Source organism: Microtus pennsylvanicus, chromosome 3 (genome assembly GCF_037038515.1).
Source record: "Microtus pennsylvanicus isolate mMicPen1 chromosome 3, mMicPen1.hap1, whole genome shotgun sequence".
NCBI classification, from domain to species: domain Eukaryota; kingdom Metazoa; phylum Chordata; class Mammalia; order Rodentia; family Cricetidae; genus Microtus; species Microtus pennsylvanicus.
In genome coordinates this window covers 140,874,317-140,900,961 of record NC_134581.1, presented here as the reverse complement: position 1 = coordinate 140,900,961, position 26,645 = coordinate 140,874,317, and the positions used below count along the sequence as shown (strand labels likewise).

Below are 26,645 nucleotides of genomic sequence, written 5' to 3'. Positions count from 1 at the left end.
CTAGTACCTCAGAATGGGAGTGTACTTGGAGATCACACCTTCCGAGCTGCAGTTGGAGGCTAGGGGAACCGCAATCTAATCTGAACGATGTCCTTATGAGATCAGGAAACACTGACAGAGGATTCTTGGGAGCACAAAAGGATTTCCATATGAAGAGGAACCATGAGGGTTGCCATTCGCAAGAAAGAGATAAGTTCACCCCAACTGGTACCACGACTTCAGGCTACTGTGGTTGAAACCACCCAACCTGTGGCAGGCTGCTATGGCAGCCTGGTGGATAATACAGGTTCCTTCTGCTAGACGTGGAAGAGTCATTCAAGGGTGGCTCTTTGGCCCAGGGTCTTCCCTTCTGGGATTTTACCCAAAAGGTTTACTAGGAGCCCTTAAAGAATTACCCATTAAGTTTGTAGAATATTGTCATAATTGAAAGTACGAGAGTGTTTGCCTGTGAGAGAATGGAGAAATCCATGAGCATAACTGACTCAGTAGAGCAGGAAGAAACCATTAAGTCAACAGATCAGCTAGCTGAACCTGATCTGCCCTCTGTGCAGAAATGAGAATGCCCTTCGGCCAGATGATGGGTGAACACACTCCGACACATTCACGAACTGCAACGGTCGCAGCAAAATAGGACATTATATTACATGGAGGGATTTCCCAAGCAGTGTGAGAAAAGGGAATCAGTTCCTTCTGCCCAATTTAAAATAGCCAAAATTAATCTATGACATCATTAGTTCCCTTGGAAAGGGAGTGACTGAAACTGGCTGTGAGGGAACCTCTGGGGTGCTGGAAATGTCCTACCTTTTAATCTGGGGATCAAAGACCTTATCCTGAGATCTCCTAGCTGCATCCCCAGATGTTGGCCATTGGTTTACTACCATTGGGCCCCAACCTCTGGGTTACCTACAGGAGGTAACTCCCCTACACTTACGAGAAGACCACGTTAGCTTTCCAGTGTGCCCTGACCTACCTGTCTGTATCCCAAACATGAACTTTAGATATGCAGATATGGAAATTACTCTGTTCATTGTATGTTTATTTTATAATTATTTTAAAAGGCAATGCAAAGGGGGTGGAAGTTGATCTAATATGCACATAGACAATGCAGTAACTACGATCTGTATTTGGTCACAGTTTGCCCAGGGTGCGAGATACCAGCAGAAAGATTCCCCGGAGAGGCTGCTCACAGATGAAGGCGGATTAAGTGAGAAGCATCTCACCTGTGCTTGTCCCAGTGCCCAGGAGCAGGCCAGCAGAGGCTCGCTTAGACGAGAAGGTAGACAGCCCTGATGGGATTCAGGGTGTGGGGTATGCTGGGAGTAGCAACAGCACAGACAGGGCCACCCAACTGCAGGTGGACTTGTCAGGCTGTAGGAACAATCGCAGCATGGCTGACCAAGGACAGCCTGGGTTGCTCATTGCCTCACAGGAGAGTCAGGCATTGCGCACTGGAAGGGAAAACACCAGGATGCAATCAAACACGTAGGTTCACGTGACAAAACTAAAGCCCCCAGTCACTTTGCTTGGGGACACAGAGGGGTAAGTGGAGCTCACAAGTGGCTCCAAAACTATGAGCTTCGTGTAGAGGTGGGTGGGTGGAGAAGGGGAGCCCCAGGGAGCTTCAGCCATGGGGACTTGAGAAGGTTGACGTGGCGTGAAATAAGGAGATTTCAGAACTCAGAACAAGGTCTGGGGCTGAGACATCAAGCAAGGCCAGGGAGCACGCGGACACAGTTGGTCTGTTTCCCCCTTCTGTTGTCTGCCTTGTTTCTCAATGAGATCCAGTTGGGGAGGATTTTAGAGGTTTTAGATGTAAAACTCACTTGGTTTTACATCTTCCCATTGCCCCCCACCCTCCACCCCCAGTTCACAGAGGGGCAGCCCTGAGGTCCAGAGAGCAGAGTCTCCAGCAAAGGTGGTGAGGTCAGAATTCATGGGAAGCCACAGGCAAGGGCTGAGGTTTGGCTGATGCCCAAGGCCAGGCTCACTGGTCCTGTCAGGGTCAGGGCCTCAGAAGGAACCCTTTCTGCCTCCCCCTCCCCACACACACACTCGAAGGCCCCAGGCCAGTCACTGCCTGAGTGCCAACAGGGAAAGTCACAGAGCTGAGCCTGTGCGTTAGCAGGGCTTCCTTCTGAGTGGGGTATTTCGGGTGGGTTTTCCAATTATCCAGATTAGCATTAGGTAAATTCCCACGTATAGGGGCTTCTCATTTTTATAAGAACAGCTGTCAAGGTGGAAATGCCTGTGCAAATGACCTGCCTCTCTATGGTGTGCTGGACACGTTCGGACAATGACACCAGCCAGGTTCTAATCCCACCATCGCCCAGCCGGGGAGTGACTCTCCACTGTTAGCTTCCACAATGAACGGGGTGCCTAGGAACCACTTCTCCGCTGTGAATCAGTGGGGCCCCACCCTGGGCCAGATGCTGGGGAATCAGGGAGAAAAGGGTTGGATTGCCCCATAGAACGTTCTGGAAGGAAAGATGGGGGACTGTGCACCACCATCAATCCTATACCTATGGTCCTATAGTCTGCAGCATGGAGGGGTGCAAGGGCACAGTAATCATTTCATAGCCACCCACCCTGGGAGCCCTCGCATCCCGCCACCAGCCTCAGCCCCTGTGGCCCCCCCCAGCTGCCCGATACTCTGTTCCAAGACAGTGAGTACCGGGGCTTAAAAGTGAAGTCTAGGATCTCCTTTTGTAAAAATGGGAATGGTTTATAGTCAGTAGATCTGGGGACTGTGTGTATACAGAGAGAGCTTGGAGGGAAGTCGAAAGGTGTGTAAAGAAATACAGATAGGCAAGGAGACCAAAATGGCGACCGAGGGAGATGTGGAGCTGGAATCAGAGACTGAGACCAGCGGCCTGGAGCGGCCTCCCGAGAAGCCACGGAAGCAGGATAGTGGTGCTGCTGACTTGGAGGGGGTCACTGACTATGCAGAGGAGAAGATCAGAGTTCAAGTCTGGAGACGGCTATGTCCATCTTTGGAGACAGACGGTCCAGGGAGCAAAAGGCAAAACAGGAGCATGGGGGAAAAGGAACTGGCAAAGGTCACGATCAAGAATGAAGATCTGGAGTTGATAGTGACAGAGATGGAGATCTCTCGAGCAGCAGCAGAAAGGAGCTTGAGGGAACACATGGGCAATGTTGTGGAGGCTCTTATTGTCCTAACCAACTGACAATGTGCATTTTCAGACATTTCTGGACTGATTACTGAAATAAAATGTTTTGTTGTTCTGTTCATTTTCTTTTCAGTTTTATCTCTGATCAAATGTATTATATATTCGATTTTGTTGTCAGTTTCTATGTTGGACCTTCATGAAAGTATATGAACAATCAGTATAAAGAAGTACCTAATGTTCAAATACAGGCTCTATTTTTGTTACACTTAAAAAAAAAAAAAAGAAAGAAATACAGATGTCAGGCTTGGGTACTTACCAATAGCTCAGTAGCGAGCACAGCAAGGACACAGCCCTGGGGTCATCCCCAGCAGGGAAAGAGGGGGAGGGGAGGGAAGGAGATAGAGGCATGGACAAGGCCCTGGGGTCATCCCCAGCAGGGAAAGAGGGGGAGGGGAGGGGAGGGAAGGAGATAGAGGCATGGACAAGGCCCTGGGGTCATCCCCAGCAGGGAAAGAGGGGGAAGGGAGGGAGGGAGATAGAGGCATGGACATGGCCCTGGGGTCATCCCCAGCAGGGAAAGAGGGGGGGGAGGGGAGGGAGGGAGATAGAGGCATGGACATGGCCCTGGGGTCATCCCCAACAGGGAAAGAGGGGGAAGGGAGGGAGGGAGATAGAGGCATGGTGGGGTGGCTAGGAACATGCAAAGTCACATAGCAGAAAGCCGGAGAATGGGCACGTATGTCTCTTGCTTGGCCCCACTGTTCCGAAGCCCCTTCATCCTGCCCATCTCTGGGAAGTCTGTTGGTGCTCTCCTATGAAGTGCGGCTTGGCTTGATCACAGGCATGAATTACAGTGGAAAATTTTCCTGGATGTCTGTCTTCTGTCCTGTTGAGTAGTGAGGCCACGCTTTTGTCCCCAACAGTGGCCACAGAGCACAGCAGGAAGAGGGCGAGCATGTGTTAGAAATGGGCAAAGACGAGCCTGGCCTCCCGGTGAAACCCAGGCATGGGCAATGGCCAGCTGTATGAGGCTTTTTCTTTGGGGCCACGAACCAGAGACTTCTTATTAGTTGTGAACGCTCAGCCTAGCTTAGGCACATTCCTGGCTAGCTCTTTTCTATTAGCCTCGATCTTTTTATCTTCCTTTCGCCTCGGGGCTTATTACCTTTCTTCTGACTTTCACTGCTTCTCCACGTCTGGCTGGCTGGCGTCCTCCTGCTTCTTGTGCCAGAGAGTTTCCTCGTTCTCTTTTCTTTCCGTCTTCCCTCTCTTTTCCTCTTGAGTCTAGCTTCCTCCTCCAGTTCTCTCTGCCTGCCAGCCCCGCCTATCCTCTCTCCTGCCTAGCGATTGGCTGTTCAGCTAACAGACTAACCAGGTGCCTTAGGCAGGCAAGGTGAAAGACAGATTAAGCAAATGCAGCACAAACAAGTGTAACACATCCTTACACTGTTAAACAAATGAGGCATAAACAAACGGCACACACCTTTGCACACTTAAAGTAATATTCCTCAGCATAAACAAATGTCGCACACCTTTGCACACTTAAAGTAATATTCCTCAGCATAAACAAATGTCGCACACCTTTGCACACTTAAAGTAATATTCCTCAGCATAAACAAATGTCGCACACCTTTGCACACTTAAAGTAATATTCCTCAGCATAAACAAATGTCGCACACCTTTACACACTTGAAGTAATATTCTTCAGCATAAACAAATGTCACACACCTTTACACACTTAAAGTAATATTCTTCAGCATAAACAAATGCCACACCCCTTTGCCTAGCTAAAGCAATACTCTACCACAGCCAATCACAGCACCCCATGCCTGGCGTAGCTTTTGGAGACTGTTTGGTCTGAGTTTGCTGAGTGGAGAAAGGCCAGTTTGCGTGAGCGGAAGTTCTGAAGCGGGGGCGCCCCACTTCGCGGGTTCTTAGGCCATAAAATGTGGGGCTGTCCTGGGCCACTAGAGTAGAGGGTACTGCCTGAGAAGTCCCTGGAAATGTGTCACTAAGTCTGAACTGGTTCTCACTGTACAGTGACAGAACTGTATTTCAGGAGTTTAAAAAATAAAGACAAGGGCTAGAGAGATGGCTCAGAGGTTAAGAGCATTGCCTGCTCTTCCAAAGGTCCTGGGTTCAATTCCCAGCAACCACATGGTGGCTCACAACCATCTGTAACGAGGTCCGGTGCCCTCTTCTGGCCTGCAGGCATACACACAGACAGAATATTGTATACATAATAAATAAATAAATATTTTAAAAAAATAAAGACAAAATATGTGTCCTTGAGCCACAAGTCTCCTCTTGGCATCTCCGCGAAGTTGCTCAAGGTACACAACATTCTTGCTTACGTGTGTGTTACAGGAGACGCCTCACAGAGTTTTATATTCTGCCTTTTTAACTTTCTATTGATTGTGAATTTCACATCATGCACCCCAATCCCACTCATCCCTCCCCACCCCTTTATAGCTCCCCTCTACCCTTGCAATGCGCTTTTCAGAACACATTCCTGTAAGCACCGGTGACTGACTGTGCTCCCAATAAAGAGGAAGAAGGTCTCTGAGCCTAGGAAGGTCTAGGGCTCTAAGTCTGGTTTCTCCCTTAGAAAGGCAAACTACACAGTGGTAGGTAGATCTGGGAAGCAGAGGTCAGAGGTGGGGACTCTGACAGAAGAGTCAGGACCAAAGCAGAGCTGTGGGTCCTAGGTGGTGATACTTGGCCTAGCTCTCCTCTCTGTTCATCCCCACCCGCGTTGTAGGCCTTCCTGGGAGGGGTGTCCCTCTCGCCCCTAGGTATTGCTATTAGCCTTGGGACTTACTTTGACCAATGGTGTGTGACAGGATCAACAGATACCAGTGGGAGACATGACCGTAATGGCCCTTCTGAATTCCCACTCACCCTCCTGTGCACCTGCTATTCGGTGAGCATCACCTGCCCAGAAGCCCTCGGGTCCTGGCAGGATGAGACAAGGGGTCAGAGCTGCCCCACTGGCTGGTGAGCAAGCACTCCTGAGCCAGCAGCTGAAGTCAGTGGGACTCAGGGCATGAGACCTTGTTGGAGAAAGGCTGCTTGTTTGGTTCTCAGCCGCCCAACTAGCTTAGATCTAAAATAATGACACAGAAACTGTATTAATTAAATCACTTCTTGGACCATTACTTTTAGTGTCTTATTGGCTAACTCTTATATTAACTTAACCCATTTCTATTAGTCTGTATATTGCCACGTGGCTGTGGCTTAGCTGGTAAAGTTCCCAGCATCTGTCTCCGGCCAGCTCCATGGCTTCTCTCTGACTCCGCCCTTTCTCCCACATTCGGTCCAGTCCTCCCTGCCTCGCTCTGCTCCACCCCGCCCTGCTCTGCTATAGCTCAAAGCCGTTCTTTATTCATTAATGGTAACCACAGCATACAGAGGGAAATCCCACATCAAGACCTCCTGCTGCTGGCCTCTGGGATGCTGGCTCTGCCACCCAGTGTTGGTGCAGCAGTGAGAACGGAAAAGTGCAAGCCAGACCAAGAAAGGCTTAGAGGAGCTATAGGACCCGGCGGGCAGCTGGGTGAGGCGGAGTCTTAGAGAACTAGACATTTGATTCAGGGTCTGGGAGACTGGGTGCCAGCACCTGGGACATAGAACACAGAAGGAAAATGACCAACCTCCCATGCCAGGCTGATGCCAACAACAGGCTCCTTCCCTGCACTGTTTCTTTCTCCTCTTCCCGAGGAGGCCAGGGCCTGCGTCTACAGGCTAAGCCCCATGGGAAGCTGAGCCACTGTTCAGGCTGACCAGCAACCCTACCACTCAGAGGCCCCAGGAGCCTCCAGCAAGGTCTGAAATTCTCCTCCAGGACACACCGATTAGGATCCCCTTTCTTTTGGACCATGAAGGGACCCAGCCCTCCCAGCCATGAGTGAGGGCAACCAAAGAAAAGCCTGCCAGTTCCCCGGGTTTGTGTCGAGAGTGGCCTTAATCTCCTTGGTTTTCTTTACTTAAGAATACTCAGATTGCAGCAGCGGCACTCACTCCTTTATTCCCCACTGGACAAACTGAAATCGACTTGCCTTAGATAGTCGTTTTCAATTAAGTCATAGCAACCTTATTTTGTGTGTGTGGGGGGGGATTCTTGTCCAAAGACCAGTTTATCCCATCCAAGAAACAAGGAGGTTATGAAAGGAAGCGGCCAGCAGGCTGGCTGGATGCTCCGGCAGAGCCCACGGTGGGAGTGGGCTTTGACCCAGTGGGGTAGGTGGGACCTCTGACTTGCCCTTTGACCTCCAGCCCCTGCCCTAATCGTGATGCCACCCTTTGGAGAGGCAACACCTCATTAGCCCTGCACTGTACCCTCCCAGTGCCTGAGATGGCAGCTGATTTTCACAGATAGAGGCTGTTTCTTGCCTCTTCAGGCAGCATTGATTGGCACATGTCACCTATATCCTCAAAGAGCCTCATGCGGCCTTCCTTCTCAGCAGATCATGGTGTCTTTGGACTGCTTGCATCTGATTGTAACTCTTTGCTGTCTTCGCTATTGATGCGTGCCTGGGAAGCCGGCTCCCCAGAAGCTGGGCTACTGCAAACGTCTTCCTCCCCGTCCTTGCTAGCGCCCCATTTTCACTGAGTTGGAAGGCCAGCACAGCCATGCTCCCTGCCCAGAAAACACTGTGAAGATTCTTCTAATGCAGGCTCCTGCTCCTATCCAAACTTGGTTGATTCTCCACAGAGAGCACACAGTCCAGAAGCTCCCTCCCCAAGGCGCAGCCTTATCTAGTTGAAGCAGGTGACCACCCAAGAACTCAATGTTCCCTATGGGTGATGATGAACCTGCTTAAATCCTACCAGCATCTTCAGGAGACCCAACAAACAGGACGAGGAGCCCATGGCAACATGTATGGGGCGGGGTCTTTACAGAACTCTGTGTTGTGCGTGATGATGGGGACGGGGGTTGCATGGTGTTACACGTATTAGATGATGTGACTTAATCCACAAATGTCTGTTGACATGGACGTATGTTCACTGAACATGCTACTAAGTGGAAAGTAAAACTGTCATACGAGGCTCGAGAGGTAGCTCCGTTAGTAATGTCTACCTAGCGTGCATGGATGGTGTGTGTCTGTAATCCTAGCACTCAGGAGAGGAGGGAAGGCAGATCAGAAATCCACGGTCATCCTCAGCTACACAGACAGTTCAAGGCTGGGGCTGGGTATGGCTCAGTGGTAGAGCTCTTGTTTAGCTTGCATAAGGCCCTGTGTTTGACACCAGCAATTCAAAGGAAGAAGGGGAGGAGAGGAGGATAAAGAGGGTGAGGAAGAGGGGCTGGCGTGATCCAGACCAATACTGCGTAAATTTCTGTGCCCACTACTTCAAAGGCTTGATACAGAAGTACTCCATGAAGCAGTCACTCCAGGTGACTGTGGTGTGTGGTGTGGTGTGTGGCTCTCCTGCAGCCCTGGGTGCCTAGTGTCACTGCCGCTTAGGGATAAGAAGACTGACAGAGAGGCTATACAAATCCACTTCTGTCAAGCCGAGTAGGATTCAGGCCGTGCTCTGACCGGTTGGTTTAACATGACTTCCACACTGTCCTCGTGGAGTGGCCCCTTCTCTCTGGCTCACTGTGCCCTCTGGCAGGCTGGGCCCACACGTAGAAAGAGAGAAGCCTTTGGGGCTACCATATCTTGCCAGTACAGTTTTCTGTATTCAAATTAGAAGGTGCAGCCTCCATGAATAAAATTACAGTTCCCAAAGGACTGTGCCCAATTTAAAAGTCTAAGAGGCCAAGAAGGGCAGCTGGCAGTTGGGACCGAGCGCTGGCTTGTCTGTGGTGTTACCCTGCTGATGGAGGAAGGACCATGGTGACAGCAGAAAAGGGTCTGGGTCCTCAGACTGGCTGGCTGCTGGGGACCAGGCCTTTCAAGGGGGAGGGGGGAGCTTGTCAACAGCTCTCCCCCGGCTCCTCCCACAATGCTCAGCTGAGTGACCTCGACCAATGGTTGTAAGGTTACTGTGCTCCTGACATGATGGATGCTTATGATGGGCAGTTCATGACACCCTCACCCAGCCAATAGAGGGACAGCTAGCTGGCACACAGGGCAACGGCAGCTGGGACCAAGCCCGTGGGGATGGCTAGAAGCTGCATGGTCTCTAAAGGTGTTCTGAATGGCCTTGCGGCACCATGCCCACCTTCGATTCCTGAAGGAATGAGCCTGTTACCTCTCTTTGCCACTCCTGAGTTTGCAGACTTTATTGTCTTAAGGCAGCTTCAGCTTCTGAAGCCACCCCTGGTGGGGAAGCGTATGTGAAGAGGGGAGATCGTGACCAACACCCACAAAGAAAATAGAACGTAGCTAACTGGCCCTTCAGTGGCCACTACATGGTGCTGTTCTTTGGGGCTCCCCCACTCCTCTGGTCACGTCTCCTGGTGGCTCCCCCAACTGCTTCCCCCAGAGCCTAACACACCAGATGCATCCATCAGCATCACTTGGAAGATGCTTCGATGGTCCCTCCCCTGCAGGACAGCGAGGCCACCCAGATACAGAGCTGTGAATTGTTACACAACTCAGGCTCCACTTGCCACAGGCCAGAGAAGCACTCACTGTCCTGGCCTTGCAAGAGTAGGCTCAGCCAGACTGTGTCCCCTTCAACTCTGTGCCCTGGACAAGCTGACCTGGCCACACTCTAGCTATACAAGGAGAATACAGCACTGGATGTGTAGACAAGTTCAGTGTGTCTTTGATACCTGCTACAGTATGGGAGTGAGCTTTCCCCAAGGGGTCATGTGCTGGAAGCTCAGAGCCAGGTGACAATTTGAGGGGCTGAATTTTTTTTCTTTTTTGAGACAGGGTTTCTCTGTAGCTTTGGAGCCTGTCCTGGAACTAGCTCTTGTAGACCAGTCTGGTCTCGAACTCGCAGAGATCCGCCTGCCTCTGCCTCCCGAGTGTTGGGATTAAAGGTGTGGACCACCCCCCTTTGGCACACTGAGAGCAGCTCTAGGGGAGATCCCCAGCAAGAGGGTGGCTGGACCTTTGTTGTGAGGTGGTGGATCTTTCCTGCCTGTGCCAATAACTGGTTTGAAGACAAAGGGGGGCTTGTTCTGGTGGTGGTGTGAGTGATGGGCTGTTGTTGCCCCAACAGTGCAGCTGGCAAGCACTTCACTCTATGAAAGGAAGTTTTTATAAGTCATATGATGGTATCCAGGGAAGTTTAGTAAAAGGTAAAAGATTTATACACTCTGGGTTTTTTTTTTTGTTTTTTTTTTTTTGGTTTTTCAAGACAGGGTTTCTCTGTGGCTTTGGAGCCTGTCCTGGAACTAGCTCTGTAGACCAGGCTGGTCTCGAACTCACAGAGATCCGCCTGCCTCTGCCTCCCGAGTGCTGGGACTAAAGGCGTGCGCCACCATCGCCCGGCGATTTATACACTCTGAAGAGAAACCAGAGTAAATCCCAGGAAATTTAGAATGAGGGAGAAAAGAAAGTTGTGGATGTGACTTAGTGGTAGAATGCTTGCCCACTGTGTGTGAGACCCTGGGTCTCTACCAAAGGAGAAGGGAGAGGGGAGGGGAGAGGAGGGAAGGGGAGAATGAGAGAAAGGATGGGAGGGAGAAAAAAAGAGGAGAGAGGACTTAGAAAACAAAATTATCCCCTTCAATCCTTACCCAACCCTGTGCTGCTAATATTTCTGTTCATCAATCCCCCTCAGAGTGAGCAGACTCCTTGGATATAGGGGTGTTAGAGGGCTGGGGTCTCACCTTCCACCAAACAGGGGTCAAACAACACTTGCACAGGGGTCACCAAAGACCATCGGAAAACACAGATATTTATTTATTTATTTATTTATTGGGGGGGGGGGTTTGAGACAGGGTTTCTCTGTGGCTTTGGAGCCTGTCCTGGAACTAGCTCTGTAGACCAGGCTGGTCTCGAACTCACAGAGATCCGCCTGCCTCTGCCTCCCGAGTGCTGGGATTAAAGGCGTGCGCCACCATCGCCCGGCAACACAGATATTTATTTACTTCACAATTTATAACACTAGCAAAATTATAGTTATGAAGTAGCAACGGAAATAATTTTATGGTTGGGGTCACCACGACATGAGGAACTGTACTAAAGGGTCATCACAACATTAGGAAGGTTGAGAATCACTGCTTGTGAGCCCTGTTATGGCTTGAATGAGAAGGACCTCCCTTGGTTCAAATGTATGGACTATTTAGTCCCCTGTAGGTGGGGCCATCTAGGAAAGATGAAGAGGCGTGATCTTGATGGAGCAGGATTGGAGGCTTCCTAAGCTTCCTCAGTGTGCTCTCTGCCTCCTGCTGGTGGTCTGAGATGTGAGCTCTTCTTAGCTACTCCTGCTGCCATGTTCCTGCTCCACGGCCATGGACTCTAGCCCTCTGAAACCGTAAGTCCAATTAAACTCTTTCCTCTTTAAGTTGCCTTGGTCATGGTGGGTTGTTTTTTGTTTTGGTTTTTGGTTTTTTTTTTTTTTTGGTTTTTCGAGACAGGATTTTTCTGTGGTTTTGGAGCCTGTCCTGGAACTAGGTCTTGTAGGCCAGGCTGGTCTCGAACTCACAGAGATCCGCCTGCCTCTGCCTCCCGAGTGCTGGGATTAAAGGCGTGCACCACCACCGCCCGGCTTTAATTTTTTTTTTTTTTTGGTCATGGTGTTTTATCACAGCAAAAGAACAGTGACTCGGGCAAGCTCCCAACCCTAACTCTTGGCTATTAGTGGCTTCTGTGGGAGGGAGGTACCACATTATTTGATAGTGTGACCCCTGGTAGGTCAGTCAAGCTCCAGGGGATGACTGTACAACCATGGCAATGGGACAGCAAAAATGGAATTTGTGAGGTTACTGCTTTTTTTTCCAAGAGTACACAAAGTTGGGAGGGTACAGGAGTGGTTAGATGGATCTAGAAGGATTAGGGGGGCAGGGGTAAATATGATAAATATGATCATTGTATGAAATTCTTTTTTTGTTTAAGATTTATTTATCTTATTATGTATACAGTATTCTCAGTATTCTGTCTGCATGTATGCCCGCAGGCCAGAAGAGGGCACCAGATCCAATTACAGATGGTTGTGAGCCACCATGCGGTTGCTGGGAATTGAACTCAGGACCTCTGGAAGAGCAGGCAATGCTCTTAACCACTGAGCCATCTCTCCAGCCCCTGTATGAAATTCTTAAAGAAGTCATTAAGATCCTTCACTTAGAAAGAAAGAGGTGGTGTCGTGTGCAGAGTAGGGTGCAAGCGTGAAGGGCTGCCCTGTGGCACACGGGGCCATGTCAGCTCTGTGCATGCAGACACACACACGGGCAGCGCATGCCAGCAGCCATCACAGGGCTGTGGGTGACCGCTGGTCCCTGCTCGGTGTCTTGTCTTGTAATCCCAACATGCATCTGTGACCTTGCTCGGTGTTCATTGTCTGTTAAATACGCTACACACATTTAATTCCTGTGGTTGGAGGCTGAGCAGCAGAACCCTGGAAAGCAAGGCTTAAGCCATGACCACCAAGAGCCTTCGGAGAGACAGCACCAGAAAAAGAGGTGGGGTAGGGAGGCTGCCACCTTTCTCTTCCAGAGGTCAGCAGTTCCTGCTGTCTGGGAATGGGCAGCCATCCGCCCAGCTCAGAGGCTGCTGCTTGCAGTGGAGTCCTGCGTTGCCAAGGCCCTGAGTTTGGGGCAATGTCCAGGTCATAGATTTCTGCCTGCCCTGACTAGAAGGGTCCTCATTCTCTGAAGCAGGTGTGTATGCTGTTTGCAAGTCCTTCTGGGGGAGCCACGGCTTCCTCCGTGCTGTCTCTGCCCTCCAGCCCTGGCTCAGCCCTGAGGCTCAGTGACGCTGCCTGGGCTCCTGTCACCAGCCAGACCTTGTTGTCTTTCAGGAGCCAATGGATGCCTTGATTGCTAAGCTCCACAGAGTTAGGATCTCCCCCCAAGGCCCACTGGACAGGGTCCATGAGCAGTTGCAGATCTGCACCGTGTAACACAGGAGAGTTCCCTCTTACATGGTGCACAGTCTTTGCAGTTGATTGCCCTGCTTGGACATCACCTCCTCTTAGAAGCCTTCTCTGACTTCTCCAGGAAGAGCCAACCATGGTTTCCATGTCTCTTAAGTGTTTTGTGAAAACTTACCCTGGCCTAGACCCTCGACTCTAGTTTGAATCTTTGAATTGTTGGTTGGTTGTTTCTATAGCGCTGGGAGTCGAATCGAGGCCCTTGTATATGCGGGCAAGCACTCCACTGAGCCCTGAAAGTATAGCTCTTAAGGGACACCCAGAGGACTATTGATGGCAGACTTCTAGGTGGTCCGACATAGTGGGAAACTTTTCCTATTTGGGGGTCTGCCCTGGGAAAGGACTGTAGGTTCCTCCCCACTTGGCTTTTCTTTCTCTCCTTTTCAGACCGTGAAGTGAAGTTGTTTTTGGTCAGTCACTTCTGCCATCATGTGCTGGGTCTCCTCATAGGCCCCAAAGCGACAGCACAAACTGAGCATGGCCTGAGACCTCCAAAATGTGACCCACAGGAGTTCCTTACAAAGGACCAAGCCTATTAACATGCCCGCTGAGCTGCGGGCTACACCTCTCTACACAAGCTTTTCTCCCCATCAATGAGAAGACCGTTTGCGGAGACGTGGCTCTGAATTCCCTGTTTCCCCAACACGCAAACTAGAAAGTGCTTCGGTGCCTAGTATGTGAATCGTAGCCACAGCTCACAAGAACAGATAACCTGGGATGTCTGTTTATATTGAGAACACCCTCGTGGGCTGGAGAGATGGCCCAGTGATTAAGAGTATATACTTCTCTCCAGCACCCACGTCTTGGAAGTTCATGGTCGCTGTAGCTCTAGCTCCAGGGGACTGAATGTCTCTGGTTGACACAGAGAATTTCTGAAGGTCAGGAGTCTGCAAAGCTTGTCTCCCTGGCTGGGTCGTCCGTTTTGAGCCTTCTCAGGCCACAGGTTCTCCTCACAGCCCTTCCACACCCTGCTCTGGAGCCCCCACAGCCACAGGGGGAGTTGTATGCTTTAAGCAAATCAGCACAGCGGTATTCCAGCAAAACCTGTTTTCTTATCTTTACATGTTGTGAGTCCTCATTCTCCTTTGGATTTTTGCAACCATTTAAAAATGTAAAAAAAAAAATCATTCTTAGTTTAAAATAACATTCCAAAATTGGCACCAAACAAATTTAATTTATGCCCCCTAACATACTGACCACAGCATATATGGTCTCTCTGAGAGTTTCTATCCCACACCTCGCTGGACACCTCCATCACTGTGGGTCCTAGGATTAGAACAGCCAACCCCTTGGCTGGGACTCGTTCTGATGGCCCAGACTAGAGCAAGCTTTGGAGAGTTCTCAGGCTCAGGAGCCTAAGGCCAGGAAGGCTGTCAGCCACCATACAGCACACCTGCTATAAACTCGGGTCACTGAACGAGGCTATCCATGTCGGTCAACGGCCCAAGTCACACGCAGCAAGTCTCAGGGGGCTCAGAGATGACACTTGGCACATGACTGTTGCCTTGACCCCACATTCTTCCAAGCTGGTCTTTAGGGCAAACACACACACACACCACACACACACACACACACACACTCCCACTACCACCTTAACTTAATTCCTGAAGGCTAGGGCTCTTGACACACTTCACTTCAAGGTGTCTCTCAGCCTCACAACAGCCCAACCCCGGGGGCCAAGAAGGGTGTCTGTGTGGGTGTGGTCAGAGCCTCAGACAGCTGCAAACACAGCCTCTCCTTAGCAGGCGACACAGATGTTCACTTAAAGAAGGAAGCAAATACACAGTTAGTGGCTGAGTTTGTGCAACTTGGCAAACACTTGTTTTCTTAAAAAGTTAATGCATAATTAACTGATATTAAAACTGGTTGGGGAAACAGCTTAACAACTGTGTTTATGGCATGAGGTAGTGTAACTGCCCTGAAAGAGGTTTTTTGTTGTTGCTTTTTTCTTTGAAAGAGGTTTAATTGCCCCAGAGAGGAAGACACATCTTTGTCCCAAAGCAGACAGAGATGCCTTCATCCAGGGCTCTGACTGGGACTCCCTGTGGAGGCCCAAGTTGGGGATACAGATCAAGTCAGGCTCTTGAGAGTCAACCGCTGAACAATGGACTCAGAGATCACACTATAGTCTACAGCCAACCCTAACAACTCCTCCTCTCCACCACGGATTCAAAAGGAGGAGGGACTGGTAATTCTTCCCTCAGAAGGCCAAGGCAGGAGGATTGCTGCCAGTTCAAGGTCAGTCTAGTAAATTCAAGGCTAGCCTTGGATTACCCAATAAGACATTATCTCAAAAAACAAAAACAAAAACAAAAACCCAAAACTGGGCTTGGTGTGGTAGCCCACAACTTTAATCCCAGGGTTTAGGAGGCAGAGGCAGGTGAATCTCTGTGAGTTCCAGGCTAGACAGGGGTACACCTGTCTTAAAACAAATTTTCAATTAAAATTTAAAAAGAAACTGAGTTGGAAAACCATCACATCCTCTCTGTGGTACTGTCTTTTTTGTTAAAAAAAAAATAGTTTCTAGTCAGTTTCTAGAGACCTTTTTATTCCTTCTGCCGCCAGGCCCCAGGCAGGCCTCCCCAACTCCACTGCCGAGGGAGGCGTGTCTCTCATCTAGACACCCCCTGAGTGGTAGGAGAAAGCTTTAGGGACAGGACACACCCTTTCCGAAAGGCAGAAGGAAAGGTTGTTGGCGGGGGGGGGGGGGGGGGGGGGGGGGGGCACAGCACCCTGAAGAAGTCACCGGGACGAGGTTGTTTTTAAATGGTGTGCGTGAAGAACCATCCAGGGTGGGGAAAAGGTCCAGGGAAGTCTGGGCCCAGAGGCCCAGGTGGTCCCAAGGAGTCATGAGAAACAGCTGGGAGGATGGCCAGGCAAAACCAGACCCAGAAGCTTGGAGCAGAGATGGGACTGGAAGTGGCAGGGAACTGAAGTGCCAGGGGAAGCCGCTCTGGGCCTGCCTTTCATCCAGTCTCTCTTGTGAATTCAGGTGGGGACGTCTGGCTCGGAGTCATGCCAGAGTTCACAGCAGCGAGATGCTGTAATTTCTTTTAGCTCTGTGACTCTGGACAAAGTATTCAGTATTAATGCAGCTGACCATGACGCCTTCTGTGTGTGCAACTGACAGACCAAATTACCTTTCCTTATCTCCCGGCAAGAGAAAAAGGACCATTTATTTGACATATTTTATAATCATTTCACCTGCTTGCCCCCTACTGAGAGCCCCACTGACCCGACCCCCTCCCGCCTGCACGACGCAGGAAGCATGTCCTCTAATAAGCCAGTTTCTAAAGAATGTTTTTAATCTTGGAATAACGAGTGTGATTCTCGATTGAAGTTTTAATTCTCTACTTTTTAAAAAAGTACCTGTTTCCACTCTCGTCCTCATCCGAGCTCCTCGGAATTGGGAAGGAGCCATGGGTGGTCTGTTTCGTGTCCTTGTTGAGAATTTGACAGCAGAGGCCTGGGAAGAAGGCAGTGGGCAGGGGGCTGGCAGGGGCCTGGCAGGGACACGGGGGCAGTCAGGAGTTCAGAGGGCATGGCTTTGTGCCCTCTGTGCCCATGGGCCCAGGTGTGGTGGCTTATAACTCCCAGCCTGGGCAACCAGAAGGCCCCCAAAGCATTTTTTTCTTTCTTCCTTGTGGGACAAAGGCCATAACAAACCCCTTACTTACATCGTAAGTTTCAAGTGTTCAGGCTGAGGCACTGATGACATTTCCACTGTTAGGTTAGTATGGCCTCTCCCACCTCTAAAGCCCTTTTCCCCTCACAGAACTAAGACCTTCCCATCTCCCTCTAGGAACTGCTCTTCTCCCTCTGTGCTTGAGAACTTTACATAAGATGAATTTGTATTTGGTTTTTTGTGGCTGTCCTGGAACTCCCCCATGTAGACCAGGCTGTCCTAGAACTCCCCTATGCGCCCCTGGCTGACTTAGAACTCCACATTTCCCCCTCCTCCCCCATAGACCAGGCTGGCCTAGAACTCCCCATGTAGACTAGGTTGGCCTAGAACTTGCCTTTAGAGATCTACCTGCCTCTGCTTCCCAAGTGCTGGGATTAAATGTGCACCACCATGCTAAGACTCTTCTTCTTCTTCTTCCTCTTCTTCTTCTTCTTCTTCTTCTTCTTCTTCTTCTTCTTCTTCTTCTTCTTCTTCTTCTTCTTCTTCTTCTTCTTCTTCTTCTTCTTTCTCCTTTTTATGTGTATGGGGGTTTTATCTGCATGTATATCTGTTCAGCATGTTCATGCCTGGTGTCCAGGGAGGCCAGAAGAGGGCATTAGATCCCCTAGAACTGGAGTTACAGCTGTTTGTGAGAAGCCATGTGGATGCTGAGAATTGAACCCAGGTCCTCTGCAAGAGCAGCAAGTGCTTTTAAATGCTGAGCCATCTCTCTTATGCTTAATATTTTTGAACAGAAACTTTTTGGTTTTGGCAGAGTTTCATATATCCCAGGCTGGCCTCAAATTCACTGCATAGCCAAGGATGACCTTGAACTCTTGACCTTACTCCCTCTGTTTCCCAAGTGCTGGAATTAAGAGCCGGGCCACCGTGCCTTTGTGTAGTGCTGGAGACCAAACCTGGGACTCCTGCTAACTGAGCTATGTTCTCAGCTCTTGAGAAGAAATGCTTTTAAATCAGCGGCCTCTGCAGACTCCAGGTCTTGGTCTTCAGGCCAAGCCAGGCATCAGGTGAGAGTGTGAGAGACTAGCCATCTTTCGGGGTTTCCTGGGCCAGCTGGGCCTCAGAAGTCTCAAAGACTGGAAAACCAACTGAAGTAAAGTGCCAGTCCACCAGCTTCTCTTGGGGCTTCTTGTGGTGTTAGTCAGTTTCCTAAAATTACTGATATCCTGCGTCTGGCCCAACCATGGAGCTGGGAATTAGGTCAAATAAAATGAGGGATGAGAATCTTGCATTTAATTCTTACCTCAACCATGGAAGTAGGTACAATTTAGAGATGGGAACATTCACGCCCAGGTTAAATAATGGACCCTTCACCCAAAGAAAAATGGCAGAGCTCAGACAAGTGCAGCCCTGTCCTCCTTTTCTGCCACCTCCACTCTTCCCGCTGGTGTCCCCACGGCTGTAAGAAGGTGTTAGGAATTTTTCCTAATGCGACCCCTCTGCTGATGCAAATTCCCAATCGAGCCAAATCAAAACAAGCCAATTTAAGAAATATCCAGGTTTAATGGGAGTCCTGTACTCTCGGGTGGCCCCGAGGGGGAACAGGGAGGTCTGGCCTGCTGGGATTTGGAATCCTGACCAATACATCTCTCATGCCTGGGGGCTGGGCCTATGCTCCCAATTTAACAAAAGGAATAGGAGCATAGGAACAGGGAGGGAAAAGTGATTGTGTACAAGAACCCAGGAAGCTTTGATGTTGAAGGACAAGTGGATGCGAGACCAAGAGGGTGGAGAAAAACATCTGAAGAGCCCTTGAAGGGATCTCTATGGGTGCAGAGAAAGGGGACATGTGCTGGAGACCTTTTGTTAAAGGCCTAAATTAACAGTGACCTGCACAGTTAAACACATCTACAGGTCCAGCTGCTCCAGGGAGTTAGGATAGTTCAGGGCTGGCCTAGGCATCATAGGGAGACCTCATCTGTGAAAACTATCTATATAATGGATGAATTCCTATGAGACGGTTTACAAGTCTGACTGCAGTCATGGAGGTGATTCAGCAGGGACAGGCACTTCCTGCTCGTGCCTGACGACCTGAGTTCTGCCCCAGAACCCTCTGACCTCTTCATGTGTGCGAGGACATGTGTCCCCACACGATAATAACAAATAAGAATTTTAACAGATATCAGGCGTATGTAGTAGTGCACGCCTTTAATTCTAGCACCTGGGAGGCAGAGGCAGAGGGATCTCAGTGAGTTCGAGGCCAGCCTGGTCCACATAGCAATTCTGGCACAACCAGGTCTACCTAATAGAAAGATCCTGCCTCAAAAAAAACAAAATAATAAAAAAATATATAGTAGACAGACTGACTCAAAAAAGTAGAAAAAAACAGAAGTCTTGGAAGGAATGTAAATGATTTTAGCTTTCTATATTATGATTGTTCGGTTGTAACCTCTGGCTCACCCCTGCATGGTCAGGAAAACCCCATTCCTTCCTCCCTCCCTCCCTCCCTCCCTCTTTCTCTCTCCAAACCCTGCCCTCTCAGAGTCTCTGAACAAAGGAAAGACGTCAGAAAGCCCAGTTCCCATTCTTGGTGGCTAGCGTAACTTCCTCTCCCAAAGCCTGCCCTCTCAGAGTCTCTGAACAAAGGAAAGACGTCAGAAAGCCCAGTTCCCATTCTTGGTGGCTAGCGTAACTTCCTCTCCCAAAGCCTGCCCTCTCAGAGTCTCTGAACAAAGGAAAGATGTCAGAAAGCCCAGTTCCCATTCTTGGTGGCTAGCGTAACTTCCTCTCCCAAACCCTGCCCTCTCAGAGTCTCTGAACAAAGGAAAGATGTCAGAAAGCCCAGTTCCCATTCTTGGTGGCTAGCGTAACTTCCTCTCCCAAAGCCACCAGCTGTTCAAGTCCCCACCGAATGCTGAAGTTCCCGCCTAAGCGCTCAGCTTTTGACGTGGACACAAACCCAGTGGGTGGTGGACACATCATCACCCCTCACCTACAACCTATATAATCGCCTTGCTTTCTAAAGTTTGTGTGTGACTTCTCTGGCCTGACTCTGGGACCAGTGAATCTGCCTGGAAGTTGCTTTGTTCAATATATCTGTTGTTATACTTTTTCATTTTGGCTTGATCTGGTTCACTTCATCAGTGGAGAAACTTATTGGGGCAAGGGTAGGGGCAGAAAACCTATTAATGATATTTAAATATTTTAGGATATTTATTACTTTGGGAATCTGAAAAATAAATACATGCAAATGGAACACATAGAAAATGTAACATTGTGCAGATTTCAGATACAAAGAATGACTCCATATTTGAAAACATTTGCAACAAAACCTTTTCATGCTTTTGTTGTTCTTTTCCCTGAGACTCTCCCTGAGACAGAGTCTCACTGTGTAACTCTGTCCCAGAAGAGATCATAGAGATTCGACTGCCTCTGCCTCCTGATGTTGGGATTAAAGGTGTGGGCTTCCTTGTCTTGTTAAAACTTTTTTTTTTTTTTTTGGTTTTTCGAGACAGGGTTTCTCTGTGCAACAGCTCTAGCTGTCCTGGAACTAGTTTTGTAGACCAGGCTGAACTCAAATACACAGAGACCCGCCTGTCTTTGCCTCCCAAGTGCTGGTATTAAAAGCATGTGCCACCATTGCCTGGCTTTGTTAAAACTTTTTCAGTGGTTACTCCTAGGAGTAGAATTGTAAGTAGATTTCTTTTTTTATTGTTTTTATTTTGACACTAAAGAATAAAAGATCTATGTTATTCTTCTGGGAATATTGTAACAAAACACCACAGTCAGGGCATTGTAAACAAGAGAAAATTATTTCATTACAGTTTTAGAGACTAGAAGTCAAAGTTCAAGGTGCCAGCAGAGGGGTTTCTCCAGAAGGTTCTATCCTCAGCTCGCAGATAGCCAGCTTCGTGTCTTATTCCTGTGAACATCTTCCCCCTTCTCTCTCTCTCTCTCTCTCTCTCTCTCTCTCTCTCTCTCTCTCTCTCTCTCTCCCCCCCTCTCCCTCCTCTCTCTCTCTCCTCTCACTCTCTCTCTCTCTCTCTCTCTCTCTCTCTCTCTCTCTCTCTCTCTCTCTCTCTCTCTCTCTCTCATTCTTTCTCCCTTCCACCTTTACAGAACACAGGGCCTCGCACAAGCTAACCAACTGTTCTACCACTGACCACACCCAAGACCCCTCCCCACAGTTCTCCTCATGAGGACACCACTGCAAATCAACTGTGCCCTCATGACTCAGTTTACCCGAATCACCTCCTTGAAGACCCTATCCCCAAAACCAGTCATCTGAGCTATTAGGGCTTCTTCTATGAATTTGGGGGGGGGGGGCGTGCACTTCAGCCTATAACGAAAGTTAATTTGAAGTAGAAAGAGACAACGTGGCTCATTAAAGTTCCTGCTGTGTGGAAACAGGCAGCCATCCTGAGGACGGCTTCTGTCAGCCGACGCCCGGGCTGTTAACCTTTCCCAGAGCTTAGCCGAGAGCTCAAGTTTCCCCAATTAATTCTGCATGCTTCTCATAACTCCAAGATCCGAGGTTTAGAGCAAGCACAAGAGGAAAGAGCTTCTATAAAACTGAGAGCTGACATCACACCATGGAAACAAACTCAGAATTCAGTTCAGCTGTCCCAGTGAATTCGGAGGCTTCTGCTGGGTTTCAGTAATGCTAGCTGCCATGGCAAACACCCACAGAGTCTCCCGATGGGACACCGTGGTAAAAGTGTAGTACTTCATGGCGCACAGAGGGATAAGGATTCCAGGTAGTTGCTCCCTCCCATCTGGCTGCTCCAAGAGGAAGCGCCGCCTGTTTTCTGTCCCTGCCAGCACCTAGCACGTGCCCACAGCTCCTCTGCGCTGGACAGGAGGAAAGAGAAGATCATGCGGGAAGTCTGGGGGGCCATGAAGGACCTGTGCACTTTCACACATATACCACGACCAGATCAATCACATGACCCCATCTTACGGGGTAAGCTGGAAAGTGACATCTGACCTTTCATCCAGAAAAAAAAATAAACAGGTGAGGGCACAATGCTTTTTTTGTTTGCTTGCTTGCTTGTTTTTGATTTTTCGAGACAGGGTTTCTCTGTATAACAGGCCTAGCTGTCTTGGAACTAGCTCTTGCAGACCAGGCTGGCCTCGAACTCACAGAGAGCTCCCTGCTCTTCCTCCCGTGTCCTGGGATGAAAGGCACGTTCCTCCACCACCCAGCTGGCACAACGCTTCTTAAGGGACCTACTATTGCCTCGAGACTTTTTGGTTTGAGTCACTGATCCTTCTGCCCATTGTGGTTAGTGGTCGATAGACAGGCGCCGCCTGTGATCTGAGTGTCTTGGTGTCTCAGATGTGAAATGGGAAACACCATAGGCTAACACCATGGGAAGTTGCCGGTGAAAATCCACAGATACGAACTTAAAAGGCAAAACAAACATAAGAGAGAGACTGAGCTACAGAAGAATGAAAACTCCCTCATACTAAAAAAGAGCGTAGAAAGGAGAAGGACCCCGCATGGAAAGTGTTTGTGGGGTGCGATAGATTAAGAATGAGTTGGCCTGCTATTTAAAGGTGGCTTTACCACTCAAGAGTGAAAGAGAGGAACTTGCCACGACAAAAATGGGCAAGAGACAGCAACAATAAACTCATAAAAGAAGAGCCGTGAAGTATGGTAGGTTCTCAAAGCTACGCAAGTAACGAAGAAATGCGGAAGCCACTCACGCTGTGGGGCAGGAAGGTGCGTGTTCCAGGCTGGACTGACCACTTAGTCAGACCTTGCCGTGGAAAAACAAAGTAAACAAAACCAAACAAGTAAAAAAGCCCTAAAATACCTTTTAAACACCTCCAATTAGTGCAGGTGTGAGAGGCGATGTTGGCTCACAGACTGGAAAAGGGAGCCGGTTATCCTGGCGGGGTGGGATGGGCGCCACTTGGGTTAGCCCATAGAGCATCTACTGATTCTGCCCTCGGCAGAGGCCAGGCTTGGTTTGAACTTTGCACCCATCACCTTCCTCCATCTGACTTGTGGGTTGGCCTGGGTCTTCTTGCTTGCCTGAGCAGCTCCGTGCTCTCCCTAAGCGCTGTCTGAACCTGTGTTCCCCTAATTGCGATTCCTAGACCCCCAGTAAAGGGGTAAAGTTTGAGTTTGAAACGGACCTCTACTAAATCGTTAGTCAAATGGTTTCCAGGAGACCGAGGCTTTCTTCTCTGGCAGAGCCGTTGGTTTTTCCTGGACTTAACAACTAACTTGCATTTATCATTGTCCTGACTTCTTTCTTCATTTTCCTGTTTTCCGTTGGTGCAATTAATTCACTCATTCTTTGTCTGAATCACCATTTTCTCTGCAAACGTGTAGGGTATTTTCTATGTCCCCAGAGCCCTGAAATCTCCTTGCGTGAGCCTATGTCATCCCTTGGTCTCAGTCTGTATGTGTTCCACCTCTAAGACACATGAAAAAGGTAACTGCTTCATCCTTCTGTTTTCCTGGAATTCCTGTTCCTTAGAAGTCGGAGTCCCCGGGGTCAGTCCACCGCGTTTAGCTTGTATTTTCTCTTTCTTTGCATTTCTGCTGTAGCTCTTCATTCTGGGGGATATCTTCAACTGCTCTTCTAGGACAGGCATGTCCCTCAAACAGGTCAGCTTCTCCCTGGTGGCTGAGGTCATCAGCAGCAGATGGCATCACTGTCTGCTTAGGAAGCTCAAAGAAACCTACATACCAATCATCTGGCTAAGAAGATTCCAGGATAGGCAAAGGCCACTAAGCATATGTTCAGCTGTTACCTGGCAGACTTAGATTTAAAGAATTGTCTAGCAGCCTATGTGCTGGATTAGAGAGTATTTTTTAAGACTCTGGCAGCAACAAGAGTGTCAGGGAGGAGACTGGAATGCCCAAATCCTCAGGGAGCCAGTGTTTTAACAACTTCAGAGAGTGTGTTGGTACCTTCTGGCTAAATCTGGTTGAACAGGCTCTGATTTGGCCTTGGGAATTTGCTAGCAGGGGCACAAAAAGACGTCTGCTGAGAGTAACGCTGTAGGAATGGAAGAGAAAAAAAAAATCCTAAGTGTAATTGCTAAAGATGGTACCCTCAGTCAGGCGGTGGCAGCACACACCTTTATTCCCAGCACTGGGGAGGCAGAGGCAGACAGATCTCTGTGAGTTCGAGGCCAGCCTGGTCTACAAGAGCTAGTTCTGGGACAGGCACCAAAGCTACAGAGAAACCCTGTCTCGAAAAAAACAAAAACAAATAATCAAAAAGGATAATAGCCTCGTTCGAAGATAATCACATTGGTGAATAAATTATCAAGATATGGAAGAGTGACATTCTGCCTAAAATTACAACATTCCAGAGACTGGTGAGATGGCTCAATGGCAAAGGTGCTGTCATGTAGGATAGCTAATTTTGGAAGTCAATTTGGCACACCTAGGAGAAGGGAGTTTCAAAGTTTCAGATTGGCCGATGGTCACCTGTCTGTGGGGTGTTTTCTTTCTTTCTTTCTTTCTTTCTTTCTTTCTTTCTTTCTTTCTTTCTTCCTTTCTTTTTGTATTCCAGGCTGGCCTCACAGAGATCCACCTGCCTCTCTGCCTTCCAAGTACCGGGATTAAAGGCCTGTGCCACCACCACCCAGTTTAACTGCTAATTAATGCAAGAAGGCTCATTCCATTGTGGGGTAGGGACTATACTATTTCTGGGCAGGGGGGCCTAGGGTGTATATAAAAGGGGGCTAGAGAGGTGGCTCAGTGGTTAAAAGCATTGTTGCTCTTGCAGAGGGCCCCGGTTCCATTCCCAGGACCCACATGGCAGTTCAGCCATCAGTAACTCCAGTTCTAGAGGATCTGAGTCCTCTCTGGCTTCCTGGGGCACCAGGCATGCATTCAACCAAAGCACTCATAGAATGGAATAAACTAAATTAGGAAAGAAGAAACACCTAAGCAGTGGTGGTGTGTTGTCTTTATAATCCCAGCACTAGGGAGGCAGAGGCAGGCGGATCTCTAGAGTTCGAGGCCAGCCTGGTCTACAGACCAAATTCCCGGACAGCCAGAAACCCTGTGTTCAAAAAAACAAAATACAAGTAGGAGGAGGAGGAAGAGAGGAAGGAAGGAAGGAAGGAAGGAAGGAAGGAAGGAAGGAAGGAAGGAAGGAAGGAAAGAAAGAAGGAAAGAGAGAGAGAAGAAAGACAGACATTTAGTTGCATGGAAGCCCACCAGTAAGCAGGACTCCTCCACGGCCCTGGCTTCTGTTCCTGCCTCGATTTCTCTCCAGTAGGGACTGTGAGCCGGAGTCAAGCAAACCCTCTCCTCCTCAAGCTGCTTTCCATCAGCATTTCATGAGAGCAAGAGAGAAGCTAACTGGACCACCACACATCTCTAGTGACCTGAATTTGATCTCTGGTTGAAAGAAAGAATCTGCTCCACAAAGTTGTTTCTGACCTCCACACGCATGCACACGTGTGTGTTTGTGTACACACCATGCACATACACACAGACCCACACATAGAGGGGCACAGACACACACGGGCGAACACACACAAATGTAATTCTTAAGACAACTTCCAATGGCAAGTAGCAAGAGAAAGGCTGCATCAGGTAGGTGGGTAAACCCTGAGGTGGAATTTGGGGAGCCCTGGAAAGGCCCCTAGTGAGAGGAAATCCTGGAGACCCTGCCCTGTCAAGTTCTCTCCCAAACTGGGCACTAGCAGCAGGACGGTTGTATATTATTTCTAGCAAAGTTTGCATAGAAGAAACTTTGCATTTTACAACTGAAAAGGAAGTTTGGAAAAAGTACCAGCCCACACCTGCACCAGGTGTTAGAAGGGTTTCCCAAGGTCTTCCCAAAGGGCCTCACGGGTCAAGGATGCAGCAGGCCTTCCTGTGAATCCTGCTCAGGGTCAGAATAGCCCGAGGCTCGGGTTCCTCCACATCTCCCTGGGGGGAGTGGGGAGGGGCAGTCCAGAGGCCCTGGGGAGGGTGGAGAGGGTGGCCCAGGGCAGCTTTGCCCTGGATCTCCCTGCCCAAGGCTTGCTCCTAGGAGGCAGCACTGGGTTCCGCTTTAGAAGACCTGCCAGGCCAGAGCCAGAGCCCCAAGGGAGCCTCTGCGAGTGTCTCCCAGCTCAGTCCTCACCCCTCCATGATAGGAGAGAATAAATATTGACACACACACACCCTTTTTTTTTCCTATATCAAATGACTGGTGGAGAATCAGAGGAAGGGAAAAGTCTTTCTGGCAGTCTTGAGGGTCACCACAGTCTCCATGTTTCCTTTTGCTGATGAAAACCTGTTAAGGGGCTGGAGAGACAACTCGGCGGTTAAGAACATTGACTGCTCTTCCAGAGGACCCAGATTCAATCCAAGACCCACATGGCAGCTCACAACGGTCTGTAACTCCGGTTCCAGGAGATTCAACACCCTCACACATGCATGAAGGCAAAACACCACTGCACATGAAATAAATAAATCGTTTTTTTTTTAAGCAATCTGTTCTCCTAAACATCACCAGTCATTGCAGAGAATCAGGGCTGTTATCTTCATTAGCTGAAGACTTATCCAGGGCTCAGCGTGATTACGAAATTGTCTTTGAATTGGTAGAGTGTGTCCCCCGATATCCAGCTATAAACCACACTGACGTCAACATCTTCATGTGTTTGTATTTTCAGTGATTTGCTGTTGGGCTTTTGTTGTTTGTTTTGTTTGAGGTGAGACTGTATTACGTAGCCGAGGCTGGCCTCCAACTCATTATATAACCCGAATTGGTCTCAAACTCAGGATCCCACTCCCCCAGCCACCTGAGTTCTCCGATTCAGATATCTGAGGTTGTCCTTTGGCCTGCGCACACAAGTGTGTGCACCCAGACACAAACACACACACGGGGGTGGGATGGGGTGATCGGGAGAGGGAGGGGTTAACTTTCCCT

At 49.2% G+C, this 26,645-nt stretch overlaps 1 pseudogene; it reads left to right on the top strand.

Annotated features, from left to right (window-relative positions):
- Positions 1-2,600: 2,600 nt before the first annotated feature.
- Positions 2,601-3,371, top strand: LOC142847359 (huntingtin-interacting protein K pseudogene; annotated as a pseudogene).
- The last annotated feature ends 23,274 nt before the right edge of the window (positions 3,372-26,645 follow it).